The sequence below is a fragment of the Acomys russatus genome, chromosome 6, assembly GCF_903995435.1.
Source record: "Acomys russatus chromosome 6, mAcoRus1.1, whole genome shotgun sequence".
In the NCBI taxonomy this organism is placed as follows: domain Eukaryota; kingdom Metazoa; phylum Chordata; class Mammalia; order Rodentia; family Muridae; genus Acomys; species Acomys russatus.
Genome location: NC_067142.1, coordinates 15,398,712 through 15,412,475, shown reverse-complemented (window position 1 = coordinate 15,412,475; position 13,764 = coordinate 15,398,712). Strand labels below are relative to the sequence as shown.

Below are 13,764 nucleotides of genomic sequence, written 5' to 3'. Positions count from 1 at the left end.
TTCTTTCATCTGGTTGTTTGCATTTTCCTGCAATTTTTCCAGTTCCACTCTATGTGCTTCTTTTATATCTCTCACCTGTTTGTCTGAGTCTTCCTGCATTTGATTACGAATTTTATTTGTTTCCTCCATTATCATCCTTATTACTGAGGATTTGAGGTCATTTTCTTGTATTTCCGTTGTATTTGAGTTCTCTGGGTTATTTTCTTTGGGATAGCTGGAAACTGGAGACGCCATGTTGTTTTGGGGTTTTTTGCGTATGCTTTTTCATTGTCCTTTAGACATCTTGCCGTCTTTGTTTTTGTTGGGTAGCTTCCAGAGTTGAATGGAGGGTGTCTGACGATAGATTCACTTGTTGTCTCACGATTTCCCTAGGCTGGGAGCTCAAAGCTTCACTGGTGTGGATGTTAGGAGGTTAGCCCTGTTGTTCTGGTCTCTCACAGCCAGTGATCCTCAGCCCCCCTCTTCCGTGGATCCTGCAATTGATCTGGGTCTCTGAATGAGCGTTGGGTCAGGCCAAGGTATCCACAGCCTTCTGTGTTCCCTGCCAAGTCCAGCCAGGAGCACTGGGACCGAACCACGGGCTGAACTCAGCTAGATTCTCAGGGCCTGAACTGTCCGCCAAGCTCAGCTAGGGATTCTGGTCCCAAAATACACACAGGGTCCAGCCAGAATTTTTGGGCTGGGACTACGCACCAAGCTCCGCTAGGGCCTTTTGGCCCAAAGTGCGTGCTGTGGTCAGTTATTGACTCAGGGCCCGAACTGACCACCAATCTCAGCCAGGAATTCTGGATTCAAACTGCACACTATGTCCAACCAGAGTCTTAGAGCTGGTGGAACCGAGAGCTCTGTCCAGCCTGCGCCACAGCATGAGAACTGCGGCTGCTTTGAGTTAGCGCCAGTGGTGGAACAAGTGCTCCACCCAGACTGTGTCACCGCAGGGGAGCTGCTGCTGAGCTGAGGTGGTGCCTAGGATGGAACTGAGCATGTCACCAAGCCTGCGCCACAGCAGGAGAACTGCGGCTGCTCTGAGTTAGCGCCAATGGTGGAACCAAGTGCTCTGCCCAGACTGTGTCACTGCTGGGGAGCTGTCACTGAGCTGAGGTGGTGCCTAGGGTGGAACTGAGTGCTCGGCCAGGCCTGCGCCACAGCAGGAGAACTGCAGCAGGAGAACTGCAGCTGCTCTGCGTTAGCACCTGTGGTGAAACCAAGTGCTCCACCCAGACTGTGTCACCGCAGGGGAGCTGCCGCTGAGCTGAGGTGCTGCCTAGTGTGGAGCAGCTTGCTCAACTAACCCTGCGCCACAGCAGGGGAGCTGTGGCTGGAGCTGAGTTAGTGCCTCAGGCAGAATTGCTTGCTGGGCCGGGCCAGTACCCGGGACTCTGGGGCCGAACTGTCTGCTGAGTCCAGTCTGGGTCCAAAGGCTCCACGCGACCCAAATCCTGCCCCGAGTCCCCTCTCCCGCAGCAACTCCCACCAGCCACCACACCAATCGCCTCCACTGGAAGGCTATGAGCTGCAAACCTCAGCCGCCGCTGCTGGTGCCGCTGGTGCTGCTGACTCTGCCGCTGCCGCTCCAATCAGAGAAAAACCACGCTCCTCCCATGTGCAGGGGCTCGCAGGTCCTCCGCACCATGGTCCCTCCGAACCGTGGAGCACTCCCACTGCCGTGATGTTCGGACCTAGGTGTTCCTGGCTCAGAAATCTGTGCAATTCCCTGAATTGTTCACTGGAGCCTCCAAACGCGGTCCACACTGCTCGCCGCCATCTTGGATCTCCACCACTATTCAGCTATTAAAAGCAAGAAAATTCTGTAATTTGCTGGCAAATGGGTGGAACTGGAAATTATCATCTTGAATTAACCTAGACTCAGAAAGATACGCATGGTATATATTCACTTATACTTGGACACTAGCCCAACAGGGATGTCCTCTGAAGTTCTTCTCTTAGCAGGAGGTTGGGATAGACACTGGGACTTCATATTGGGACTCCAGGTGAGAGAAGTAAGGGAGAATGGAGAAATAGAAGGATGCAGATGGTCCTAGCAATCTACATGGATGTGGACCCAGGGAGGTCTACTCAAAGTACTCTACCAACCAATGACAATGTGTGTAGTAAACCTAGATCCCCTATTCAGATCTAGCAAATGGACAGTACATTCTCCACAGTTGTATGTAAAGCAGGGACTGACTCTGACATGAACTCTGGTCCCTGCTATTTGACCACTTCCCCTTGGTGGGGAGGCCAGGTGGCACTCAAAGATGGGTAAGCAGGCTATCAGGATGAGACCTGATAGGCTTGATCATATGGTGAGAGAGGATGTCCCCTTCTGTCACATACCTAGGGGAGGGGAATCGGGTGAAAGAAAGAGGGAAGGAGGAATGGGAAGATACAAGTGAGGGGATAACAATTGAGACATATTCTAAATAAATTAGTTAAATAAAAAAAGCCCTCACTAGCAAGAGTTCACATGCCAGCTATGACATTGGTATTCTCTGGGCTTCAAAAAACCACTTGTAAGCTTGGCTGAATGTATCTCATACCAGTGGATAATACCTGTCTTGCAGTAGTACCTGCAGGACCAGAGTCAACTCCCGTGTTAAGAAGAGCTTTGCCACTGCAGGATAGAAAGTCAAGCAGGAAGGGCCCATTTTAATAGAGATCTGAAAATGCTTACCAAGACAATTAGTCTCACCTCTGAGTGATACAAGTTCATTGCTGTCTAAGACCTCTTTATCAAGTTCTGGGGTATTTGAGGGTCTAATTTGAGGCAATTACCTCTCTATTGGACATATATTGACTAGAGTCAGTATCCCTGCAATGATTAATTATACCATCCTTTTCTTTAGGTGGGGAGCCTGAGCCTGGTTACTCTACCTCAGAGCAGTGTGTGTGAGGGGAGACTGACTACTCACCTTGTTTTCTGAGAGTCCTAACTGAGCCAAAGCTGTAGTCATGAAGTTGGGATTCAGAGACTAAAACTCCCACTCTAGTCCAGTGTGCAATGTACTGGCAGGACTCTCAATTCACAGGGCCGCATCTTCCTTTAGGGAAGTACAAGAACAGACTCTAGGGCAGTTAGAACTCTGAAAATCTCTCTCTCTCTCTCTCTCTCTCTCTCTCTCTCTCTCTCTCTCTCTCTCTCTCTCTCTCTGTGTGTGTGTGTGTGTGTGTGTGTGTGTGTGTGTGTGTCTGAATCACCTGGGCCCCTTTGCCAGTACCATTGCCAAACCCAGAGCTCAGATGTTTTATGTGGATATTGATCAAGTGAATGTACAAAAGATTTCTCAGAACTTTTAAAATGCAACCAGAGCTACATGCTAATACTGTAGGGCAAATAATGAATAGTCAATCCTTCTCTTACTTCTCCAGAGTATCTCTTGTGTGTTAGAAACTGTGCTAAAACCTTCACACATTATTGCCCAAAACAGGTAGGAATGCTATTTATAAGAGTTGATGGCTCAAGCAGATGACTCAATTGGCTAAGTTCTCATTCCACATATAAAGACCCAGGGCCAGGATTGCACACAGTACCTTTTTTTTTTTTTAACACATTTTTATTGAAAGTTAAAATAATTCATATTACATCTCATTTTCTATCCCATCCCATACATCCTCCCATTCCTCCCTCCCTCCCACTTTCACCCCAACCCCCCTTCCCTATGACTGTGACCAAGGGGGACCTCCTACCCCTGAATATGGTGCTAGGGTATCAAGTCTCTTCTTGGTAGTCTGCTATCCTTCCTCCGAGTGCCATTGGGTCTCCCTAACAAAGGGACAAGGCCAAATATGGGGCACCAGAGATCCTGTGAAAGTCAGTCCCCAGTCTCCACTTAACTGTGGAGAATGTTCTGTCCTTTGGTTAGATCTGGGTGGGGGTTTGATGATGGATGCATGTTTTGTCCTTGGTTGGTGCCTTTGATCAAGCAGAACCCCTGGGCTCAGATCCACCCATCATAATGTTCCTCTTGCACACAGTAACTTAAGAGTTATAATGGATAAATAGAATCAGGAGGATCCCTGGGCCATGATGGACATATAGTCTAACCAAACCTGTGAGATCCTAGAGACCATGCAAAAAAACAAAAAACAAAAAACAAAAAACAACAACAACAAAAACAACAACAACATGGTAGAGGGGCTAGAAAGAAAGCTCAGTGGTTAAGAGCACTTGCGTACCTTCCGGAAGTCTCAGGTGTCATAATGGGCAGCTCACCATCACCTGTCAGTCCAGCTTCTGGGGCTAAGATTCCATCTTCTGGCCTCTACAAGCATGTAACCATCCCATAAATATCTACATATAGATACGTATACATAAATTTAAAAATAATAAATCAATTCTTAAAAATTAGTTTTCATCCCCTTTGGGAATGTAAGCACATAATTCAGCACTGAAAGATTTTATGCACAAATGAGTGGATAGAGTAATGAATATGTGTTTATATCCAAATATATGTTTGACATAGGGAATGTATTTACATATATTATGATTATATTAGTGGTACACAGAGAAACCCTGTCTCGAAAAAAAAATGATTACATTAGTGTAAAACACGAATATATGGTAACAAAATGAAGAAAAAGTTTTGTCCCATGAGTGAACAGGCAAGTGTAAAATTTGGCAAGCTAAAAAAAAAAGAAACCACTTATCATTAATCAATATTGAGAACTTCATAAAGATGATTTATTTTTCCTCGTTTCAGACTAGATTTATGTCCTTTCTATAGACTATCAAGGCTCAAAATGACTGAGAGCCTGAGCATCCCTTTTCAACATGAAGTCCTTTAAATCTCCCCTTTCATTTTACGAATGGACAGATGTCATCTGTAGCCTACTAGAGTAGATTGTTCCACAGATACAAAAAGCTTGATATGCTGATAGCCCAAACCGTAAACCTTCTCCAGTAGTAATGGATTGTGAGTCTAGGAATTCAATCCTGTTGCAGGCTTATGTAACATATAACTTATATAACTGAAAAAACAAAACAAAACAAACCATAAGACCAAAGTGCTACATCCTGAGGAGAAGGCCTTGTTGCTTCACCTCACATGACACCAGCCACCTTCCAAAGATGAAGTACCCTCATCCTCATTCCCAAGGTGACAGAGCTTCAGCATATGGTGGAATGCCATGGCCAGCACAAAAATTCACTAAGAAATGTCCTCCCATATGCTTACTCTATCCAGGGGCATCCCCTACATGTCTGATCCAGAGGATACTCATAACTTTAGTAATGTACAGAAAAGAGATGTGTATGGTTCTATTAGCTCCATTATTTCCCCCCCCCATGGTGTTATTGAAGCATAATCAACAAATTAATTGTATATATTAAACTCATGGTGTGATTACTTGTACATTGAAAAATGGTTAGCACAATCAAGTTAGTTAATACAGCATTCTCTTCCTATACTTTTTGGGGGTCCATCTGCATGTGTTTACACTCAGATTTCAAGTGTACAATAGCAGACTGCCATTTATAAGTCATCACATTGTGCCACTGATTTCTCCGAATTCTTCTGTTGTTTCAGCAACTGGGTCTTCAGCTCAGGCCCTGAACTCACTTCTCAGCTGAAGATGACCTTCAACTTATTCTCCTCCATCCTTTTATGCCCTGGGATTACAGGCTTTTAGGACATACATGAGTTATATACAATGTGAGGATCAAGCCCTGAGCAAGCACTGTAAAAACTGAACTACATCCCCAGTGTAGTGATTTCCACAACAGTATACAATGACAGCATCCTGTTTTAGTTAACTACATTCATTTCTCTTCATGTTTGTCTCCAACCAATACAAACTCACTGCTTCTTCTAAATATCTAAGCCCAAGTTTTAACACATGCACGTATAGAAACACATACACCAAAATATAGCCATCTTCTATAAAATCAATGTAAACTCTTAGAGAGTGGCCTTTAAAATATACTCAAACAGAGAGTTCAGAGAGCAGGGACTAACTCTGACATGAGTTCTGGTGCCCATATTTGATCATCTCCCCTTGGTGGGAAACCCTGGTGACACTCAAAGAAAGAATAGGCAGACTACCAAGATGAGGCTTGGCAGCCTGTGACCATAAAGTGGGGGAGGAGATCCCCCTCAGGCATGGACCTAAGGGAGCGTAATAGTGTTAGGGTGGGAGGGTAAGAGGAACAGGAGGATATGAGTGATGGGAGAACATTTGAGTTGTAATCTGAATAAATTAATAAAAAAATAAAATATACACACACAGTTTTTCATTTCCAAGGACATGGTTTAAAATTGCCAAGCGATAAATACCTGTGAGTGTATGGTCAAGTTAGAGCCACAACTCTCATAATGACCACATCAGGGAACATCCAACTCATTAAAAAGGAACTGGGAAGAGAGAAAAGCTGTTCAAGAAGTGTAAAGTCTTCAGGAAGAAGGAAGTGTTATAATAAAATTGCAAGTACATGCAAAACTAGTTAATGTCTGTATTCATTAGGATTTTCTACAGACATAGAAATCTATGTACATATATTTATAAATGTATATTTACAAATGCATATGAGCATATATATGAAGAAATACAATAAACACTTAGGCATATAATGGATGATAGAAATATGCAGGAAAAGGTTCATTGTAGAACTTGGTCATGTGGACATGGAAGCTGAGAAGACCCCCATGTCCTGTCTACAAAGCAGAGAACCAAGGAAGATGTTGTATCCCTGTGATACCAAAGCTCTGAGAACAGAGATGGCTATTGGAGTAACTCTTGAGCTGAAGCTTGAGAGTGGGCAACTACCTCTGTAATACTCCAAGGCCAAAGGTGTTTGAGCCTGGAAACCTGTGGCTAAAAACAGAAGAAGGCAGTGTCTCAGCCCCAGAAAATGAGGCGAATGCACCTTGGCTCTGTCTCCTTATTTTATCCAATTAGCCCAGAGATTTCATGTTATATTTTCACATGGCTGAGTATTAATCTGCCCCACTATGTGAAGTGATTAAAATGTCAGTCTCTCCCAGAGACATAGTCACAGACAGAACCAGAGACAATATTTCACTGGCTATCCAGGCTGTCCTTAACTAAGTCAGACTGATGCTTGAAAGCAACCATCAGCATATCTTATGCAATGCCATGACTCTACAAGGTAGACATTCATTAGTAAGCATGTAGCTTCCTGGTATCTGAAATCTAATCAGTCTGCAAATAGAAGATGCTTGCAATTTGCAAAGACAGTTGATATTGTCTAGACAACTGAATAATCATGAAGGATGTGTGTTATAAAAGTGCCCTAGGTGCTACTCTAAGGAAGCAGTGTTCTTTCTCAGACTTATGAGATTTCTTAAGGTTTTCTGAATATAGTATATTCAAACACTTACATTCTTCTCACTGGAATTAACAAATTCCTTCTGTGTTGTACCATCCAGTTTTCCACACAGTGTTAGGGATTGCTCTTTTATTATTCCTGAAGATGAAATCCCAGGTGTAAAAATCTTATTTCAGTAAAATTCTGTTCTGCAGGCCTGGAGATGCTCGGTGGTGGTGACTGACATTTCCTGGGATGATATGAGGAAACATTTGTTCACTACAGTCAGGGTACTGATGAAGCGTGTAGCCCACTCAACTCTAACTTAACGATCCATTGACTTTAGTGGGGTTACTTGCAGGACTGTGCATGACAGGCCACTTACAACAACATGGTTGACTCATAAACAATGAAGCACTGAGAAGCCCACCTTTATCCCTCAGACAGCTCAGCTGATTACAGAGCCTTCTCTCTCTAAACAATTAGAGTTGGTAAAACACCTGAGAGGGGCCTTGTAACCATTGTAGATTTGGAAACCTTCATGAGAGGTGTGAGTTTTATTTATTTCCTGAGTCTCCTAAGCCTTCCTCCCACATACAAGAAGGTTTCTGAATTCAGGGGCAATTTCTATTCAATAAGATTCTCCCAACTTCATCTTATCTCACACAATGAAAAAAGAAAAGCAAGAAAGAACACTAATCACTTTTGAAAAGACCTGGAAAATGAACTAAGCTGAGGTCAATGGCCGGTAACTTAGGCAGCCAAGTCATTCTTTGTAATTACGGCTTAGGTAGGATCTCCATGTATCAGATATCATGTGTTTGTGGCAAGAAAGCTTTAACTTGGGGAATTAATTCAGCCAGGCTTTCAAACAAACTGACAACAGGAAATTGAGGACCTTCTGGCCAAGAATCAAACTGCCCAGATGTAATTTAGACCTTGACAATTAGGGGAAGAACTTAATCTACCCTGTGTAATTAAAACACAAATAAGCGTAGAGGTCTTAGCATCCAGAAGAGAAAAAAGGCTCATGGATCTCTTTCCTATGAAACAGTTCAGAAATAATAGTGTTTAACTATTGGTTTTATTCATTCCGGTGAGATACTCTCTTCTAGAATACTACTGAAAAATGGAAGCTACTTCAATTCTTACTGCTACATTTCATTAAATATAGATTTGAGTGACTAAGGAGCTTTGGAAAACATTAAAGTTGATCAAGATTTTGGGAGCAAGAAAGTGTGTGGGAAATTTTAACTCTCTGTTTTTATCATGAAACCAGTACTCTAAAATATTTCTTCCCATTCCTTCCTTTTCTCCTCCCATTCTTATTCCCTTAGTCTTTTCCTCCTTTCTCTCCTTTCCTTAATTTCTTTGACTGTTTGACACACAATCTTACTCTGCAGCTCAGACTGACCTGGAACTCATTGCCATGCTCCTGCCTCAGCCCCTGGACTGCTGCTATTGCAGGCCTTAAAACAGTCCCCAGTTTGAGGCATTTCCTGAACACTCTTCCACTGGGCCTACCCGTGTTCCCCTGTTGACAGTGTTTACCTTAAACAGAGTGACTTAAAGATAAACTGAGAGGAGAGAGCCCTGAGAGGCCCAGCTGCCGGCCTAGTCACCATCACACCCAGGAGGAGCAGCTGCCTTCGCTGTTGGCCACAGTCACCATCACCACAACCAAGAGCAAGGAGGGCAAGACCCAGCAGCCTCCAGCCGTCCAGCCCCGCCTCCCTCAATACTGCTGACACCAAGCCCTGCTCTGTGGTCAGCAGCGCAGGTAGTGGCGGCCAAGGAGGCCTCATTTCCCCTGTGCCTGCCTTCGGTGGCAAGAAGGTCAAGGCAAGGAAGGTTCGGGGAACAGTAAAACGGTTCAATGTAAGGAACAGAAAAGGTTTCATCAACAGGGAATACACCAAGGATTTGTACACCAGACTTCCATAAAGAATAACCCCAGGAAGTACCTTCCTTCGCAATGTAGGAGATGGAGAGACTGGAGTTTGATGGTGTTGAAGGAGAAAAAGGTGTGGAGGCAGCAGATGTTACAGGCCCTGGTGGAGTTTCAGTTCAAGGAAGTAAATACACAGCCTACAGTAACCATTATAGACACTATCCACGTCGTAGGGGTCCGCCAAGCAATTACCAGCAAAACTACCAGAATAGTAAGAGTGGGGAAAAGAATGAGGGATCAGAAAGCGCTCCTGAAGGCCAGACCCCACAACACTGGCCCTATCATAGGCTAAGGTTCCTACTTTAGTACAAGCGGAGAACCTATGTGCTTTGATCACAGTATTCCAACCTGTCCGTGCAAGAAGTGATGGAGGGTGCCGACCACCAGGGTGCAGGAGAGCAAGGTAGACCAGTGAGACCGAATATGTACCAGGATTACGGACCATGTTTCTGCAGGGGCCCTCCTCGCCAATGACAGCCTGGAGAGGGCAGCAATGAAAGAGGACAAGGAAAATCAAGATGAGACACAAGGTCAGCAGCCACCACAACCTAGGTATCGCAGCAACTTTAATTACAAACGTTGATGCCCAGAGAACCCTAAACCACAAGATGGCAAAGAGACAAAATTGGCTGATCCACCAGCTGAGAGTTCCTCCGCTCCCGAGGCTGATCAGGGCCCGGCTGATTAAATGACCGTTTACCATCTCTGCCGTCATCCAGTGTGGTGATCTATCAAGAAGAAATGAATATGAACTTCCACCAATAAGAAATGAACAAAGGGAGGATCCAAGATGGCGGCGAGCAGTGTGGACCGCGTTTGGAGGCTCCAGTGAACAATTCAGGGAATTGCACAGATTTCTGAGCCAGGAACACCGAGGTCCGAACATCACGGCAGCGGGAGTGCTCCACGGTTCGGAGGGACCAGGGTGCGGAGGACCTGCGTGCCCCTGCACACGGGAGGAGCGTGGTTTTTCTCTGATCGGAGCGGCAGCGGTAGAGGCGGCAGCACCAGCGGCACCAGCAGCGGCGGCTGAGGTTTGCAGCTCATAGCCTTCCGGTGGAGGCGATTGGTGTGGTGGCTGGTGGGAATTGCTGCAGGAGAGGGGACTCGGGGCAGGATTTGGGTCGCGTGGAGCCTTTGGACCCAGATTGGACTCGGCGGACAGTTCGGCCCCAGAGTCCCGGGTATTGGCCCGGCCCAGCAAACAATTCTGCCTGAGGCACTAACTCAGCGTGGCCATAGCTCCCCTGCTGTGGCGCAGGCTTAGTTGAGCACGCTGCTCCACACTAGGCACCACCTCAGCTCAGCGGCAGCTCCCCTGCGGGGACACAGTCCGGGCGGAGCACTTGTTCCACCACTGGCGCTAACTCAGAGCAGCCACAGTTCTCCTGCTGTGGCGCAGGCTTGGTGACGTGCTCGGTTCCATCCTAGGCACCACCTCAGCTCAGCGGCAGCTCCCTGCGGGGACACAGTCCGGGCAGAGCACTTGTCCCACCACTGGCGCTAACTCAGAGCAGCCGCAGTTCTCCTGCTGTGGCGCAGGCTTGGTGACGTGCTCGGTTCCATCCTAGGCACCACCTCAGCTCAGCGGCAGCTCCCCTGCGGGGACACAGTCCGGGCGGAGCACTTGTTCCACCACTGGCGCTAACTCAGAGCAGCCGCAGTTCTCCTGCTGTGGCACAGGCTGGACAGAGCTCTCGGTTCCACCAGCTCTAAGACTCTGGTTGGACACAGTGTACAGTTTGAATCCAGAATTCCTGGATGAGATTAGTGGTGAGTTCGGGCCCTGAGTCAATAACTGACCACAGCACGCACTTTGGGCCAAAAGGCCCTAGTGGAGCTTGGTGCGTAGTCCCAGCCCAAAAATTCTGGCTGGGCCCTGTGTGCATTTTGGGCCCAAAATCCCTAGCTGAGCTTGGCAGACGGTTCTGGCCCTGAGAATCTAGCTGAGTTCTGCCCGTGGTTCGGTCCCAGTGCTCCTGGCTGGACTTGGCAGGGAACACAGAAGGCTGTGGATACCTTGGCCTGACCCAACGCTCATTCAGAGACCCAGAACAATTGCAGGATCCACAGCAGAGAGGGACTGAGGATCACTGGCTGTGAGAGACCAGAACAACAGGGCTAACCTCCTAACATCCACACCAGTGAAGCTTTGAGCTCGCAGCCTAGGGAAATCGTAAGAAAACAAGTGAATCTATCATCAGACACCCTCCATTCAACTCTGGAAGCTACCCAACAAAAACAAAGACGGCAAGATGTCTAAAGGACAACGAAAAAGCATACGCAAAAAAACCCAAAACAACATGGCGTCTCCAGTTTCCAGCTATCCCAAAGAAAACCACCCAGAGAACTCAAATACAACGGAAATACAAGAAAATGACCTCAAATCCTTAGTAATGAGGATGATAATGGAGGAAACAAATAAAATTCGTAATCAAATGCAGGAAGACGCAGACAAACAGGTGAGAGACATAAAGAAGCACATAGAGTGGAACTGGAAAAATTGCAGGAAAATGCAAACAACCAGATGAAAGAAATAACTAAAACGGTTCAAGCTCTGAAGACCTATAAAGAGGCAATGGAAGAAACTCAGGAATATACAAAAAATCAGATGAAAGAAATCAAAAAATCAGTTCAAGATCTGAAATGAAAATGGATTCAATGATAAACACACAGACAGAAGAAAAACGAGAACGTGAGACCTCAGAGAAGAAGGCGAGCAACACAGAGGTGAGCTTTTCTAACAGAATCCAAGAGATGGAAGAACGAATCTCAGGGCTAGAAGATACAATCACAGATATTGAATCAACCATTAAAGAAAATGCCAAATCTGGAAAACTCCTGACACAAAACATCCAAGAAATTAAGGACACCATGAAAAGAAGAAATTTGCGGATAATAGGCATTGAAGAAAGAGAAGACATCAGACTCCAGGGCCCAGAAACTATTCTCAACAAAATCATAGAAAGAAAATTTCCCCAATCTAAAGAAAGAGATGCCTATAAACATACAAGAGGCCTACAGAACACCAAATAGAATTGACCAGAAAAGAAAAAACTGCCCGCCACATAATAATCAAAACACAAAACTTGCAGAACAAAGAAAAAATATTAAAAGCTGCAAGGGAAAAGGGCCAAATAACATTTAATGGTAAACCTATCAGAATTACACCTGACTTCTCAGCAGAGACCATAAAAGCCAGAAGGTCCTGGACAGAGATCCTGCAAACCCTAAGAGAACACAGATGCCAGGCCAGACTACTTTACCCAGCAAAATTATCAATAACCATTGATGGAGAAAACAAAATATTCCATGACAAAAACAAATTCAAACAGTACCTATCCACAAACCCAGCTTTACAGAAGGTACTAGAAGGAAAACTCCATCCCAAAGGGTCAAGCTACAACCAAAACTACCCAGGAAATAGATAACTATCCCATGGCAAAAACACAACTACACAAACGCTCGACTGGAAACAACATCAAAATTAAGACTCTTAACAGTCACTGGTCATTAATATCTCTCAACATCAATGGCCTCAATTCTCCAATAAAAAGACACAGACTACCGAATGGGTACATAAACAAGACCCAACATTCTTCTGCATCCAAGAAACACATCTCACCCATAATGAAAGGCATTACCTCAGGGTAAAAGGTTGGAAAAAAATATTCCAAGCAAATGGTCACAAGAAGCAAGCAGGTGTAGCCATTTTAGTATCGAACAAAATAGACTTTCAACCAAAATTAATCAAAAGGGATGAGGAAGGACACTTCATACTCATCAAAGGTAAAGTCAACCAAGATGACATCACAATTCTGAACATCTATGCTCCCAATACAAGGGCACCCACATATGTAAAAGATCTCCTAAAAAGCTTAAAACCACACATCGATCCCCACACAATAATAGTGGGAGACTTCAACACCCCACTCTCACTGAAGGATAAGTCATTGAAACAGAAACTAAGCCGAGAAATAACATCATTAACCAATGCCATGGGTCAAATGGATCTAACAGATATCTATAGAACCTTTCACCCAAACAAGAAAGAATACACCTTCTTCTCTGCACCCCATGGAACCTTCTCCAAAATTGATCACATCGTAGGTCACAAAGCAAGCCTCAACAGATACAAGAGGATTGAAATAATACCTTGTATCCTATCAGATCACCATGCTCTTAGGCTGCAATTCAACAACAACAGAAATAACAAAAAGCCTACACGTTTGTGGAAACTAAACAACTCTCTGCTAAATGACACCTGGGTCAGGAAGAAATAAAGAAAGAAATCAAGGAGTTTCTGAAATTCAATGAAAATGAAGGAACAACATACCCAAATTTGTGGGATACATTGAAGCAGTGCTAAGAGGAAAATTCATAGCACTAAGTGCCTTTAAAAAGAAATTGGAAACATCGCACATAAGCATCTTAACAACACAACTGGAAGCCCTAGAAAAAAAAGAAGCAGAAACACCCAGAGGAGTAGACGCCTGGAAATTATCAAACTCAGGGCTGAAATTAACAAATTAGAAACTAAGAAAACAGT

At 44.9% G+C, this 13,764-nt stretch overlaps 1 protein-coding gene and 1 pseudogene across 1 annotated transcript in view; both read left to right on the top strand.

Annotated features, from left to right (window-relative positions):
* Cntnap5 (contactin associated protein family member 5) overlaps window positions 1-13,764 on the top strand; it is a 951,234-nt gene that overhangs the window by 234,420 nt on the left and 703,050 nt on the right. The window lies entirely within an intron of this gene.
* On the top strand, window positions 6,621-9,903 carry LOC127190293 (Y-box-binding protein 1-like; annotated as a pseudogene).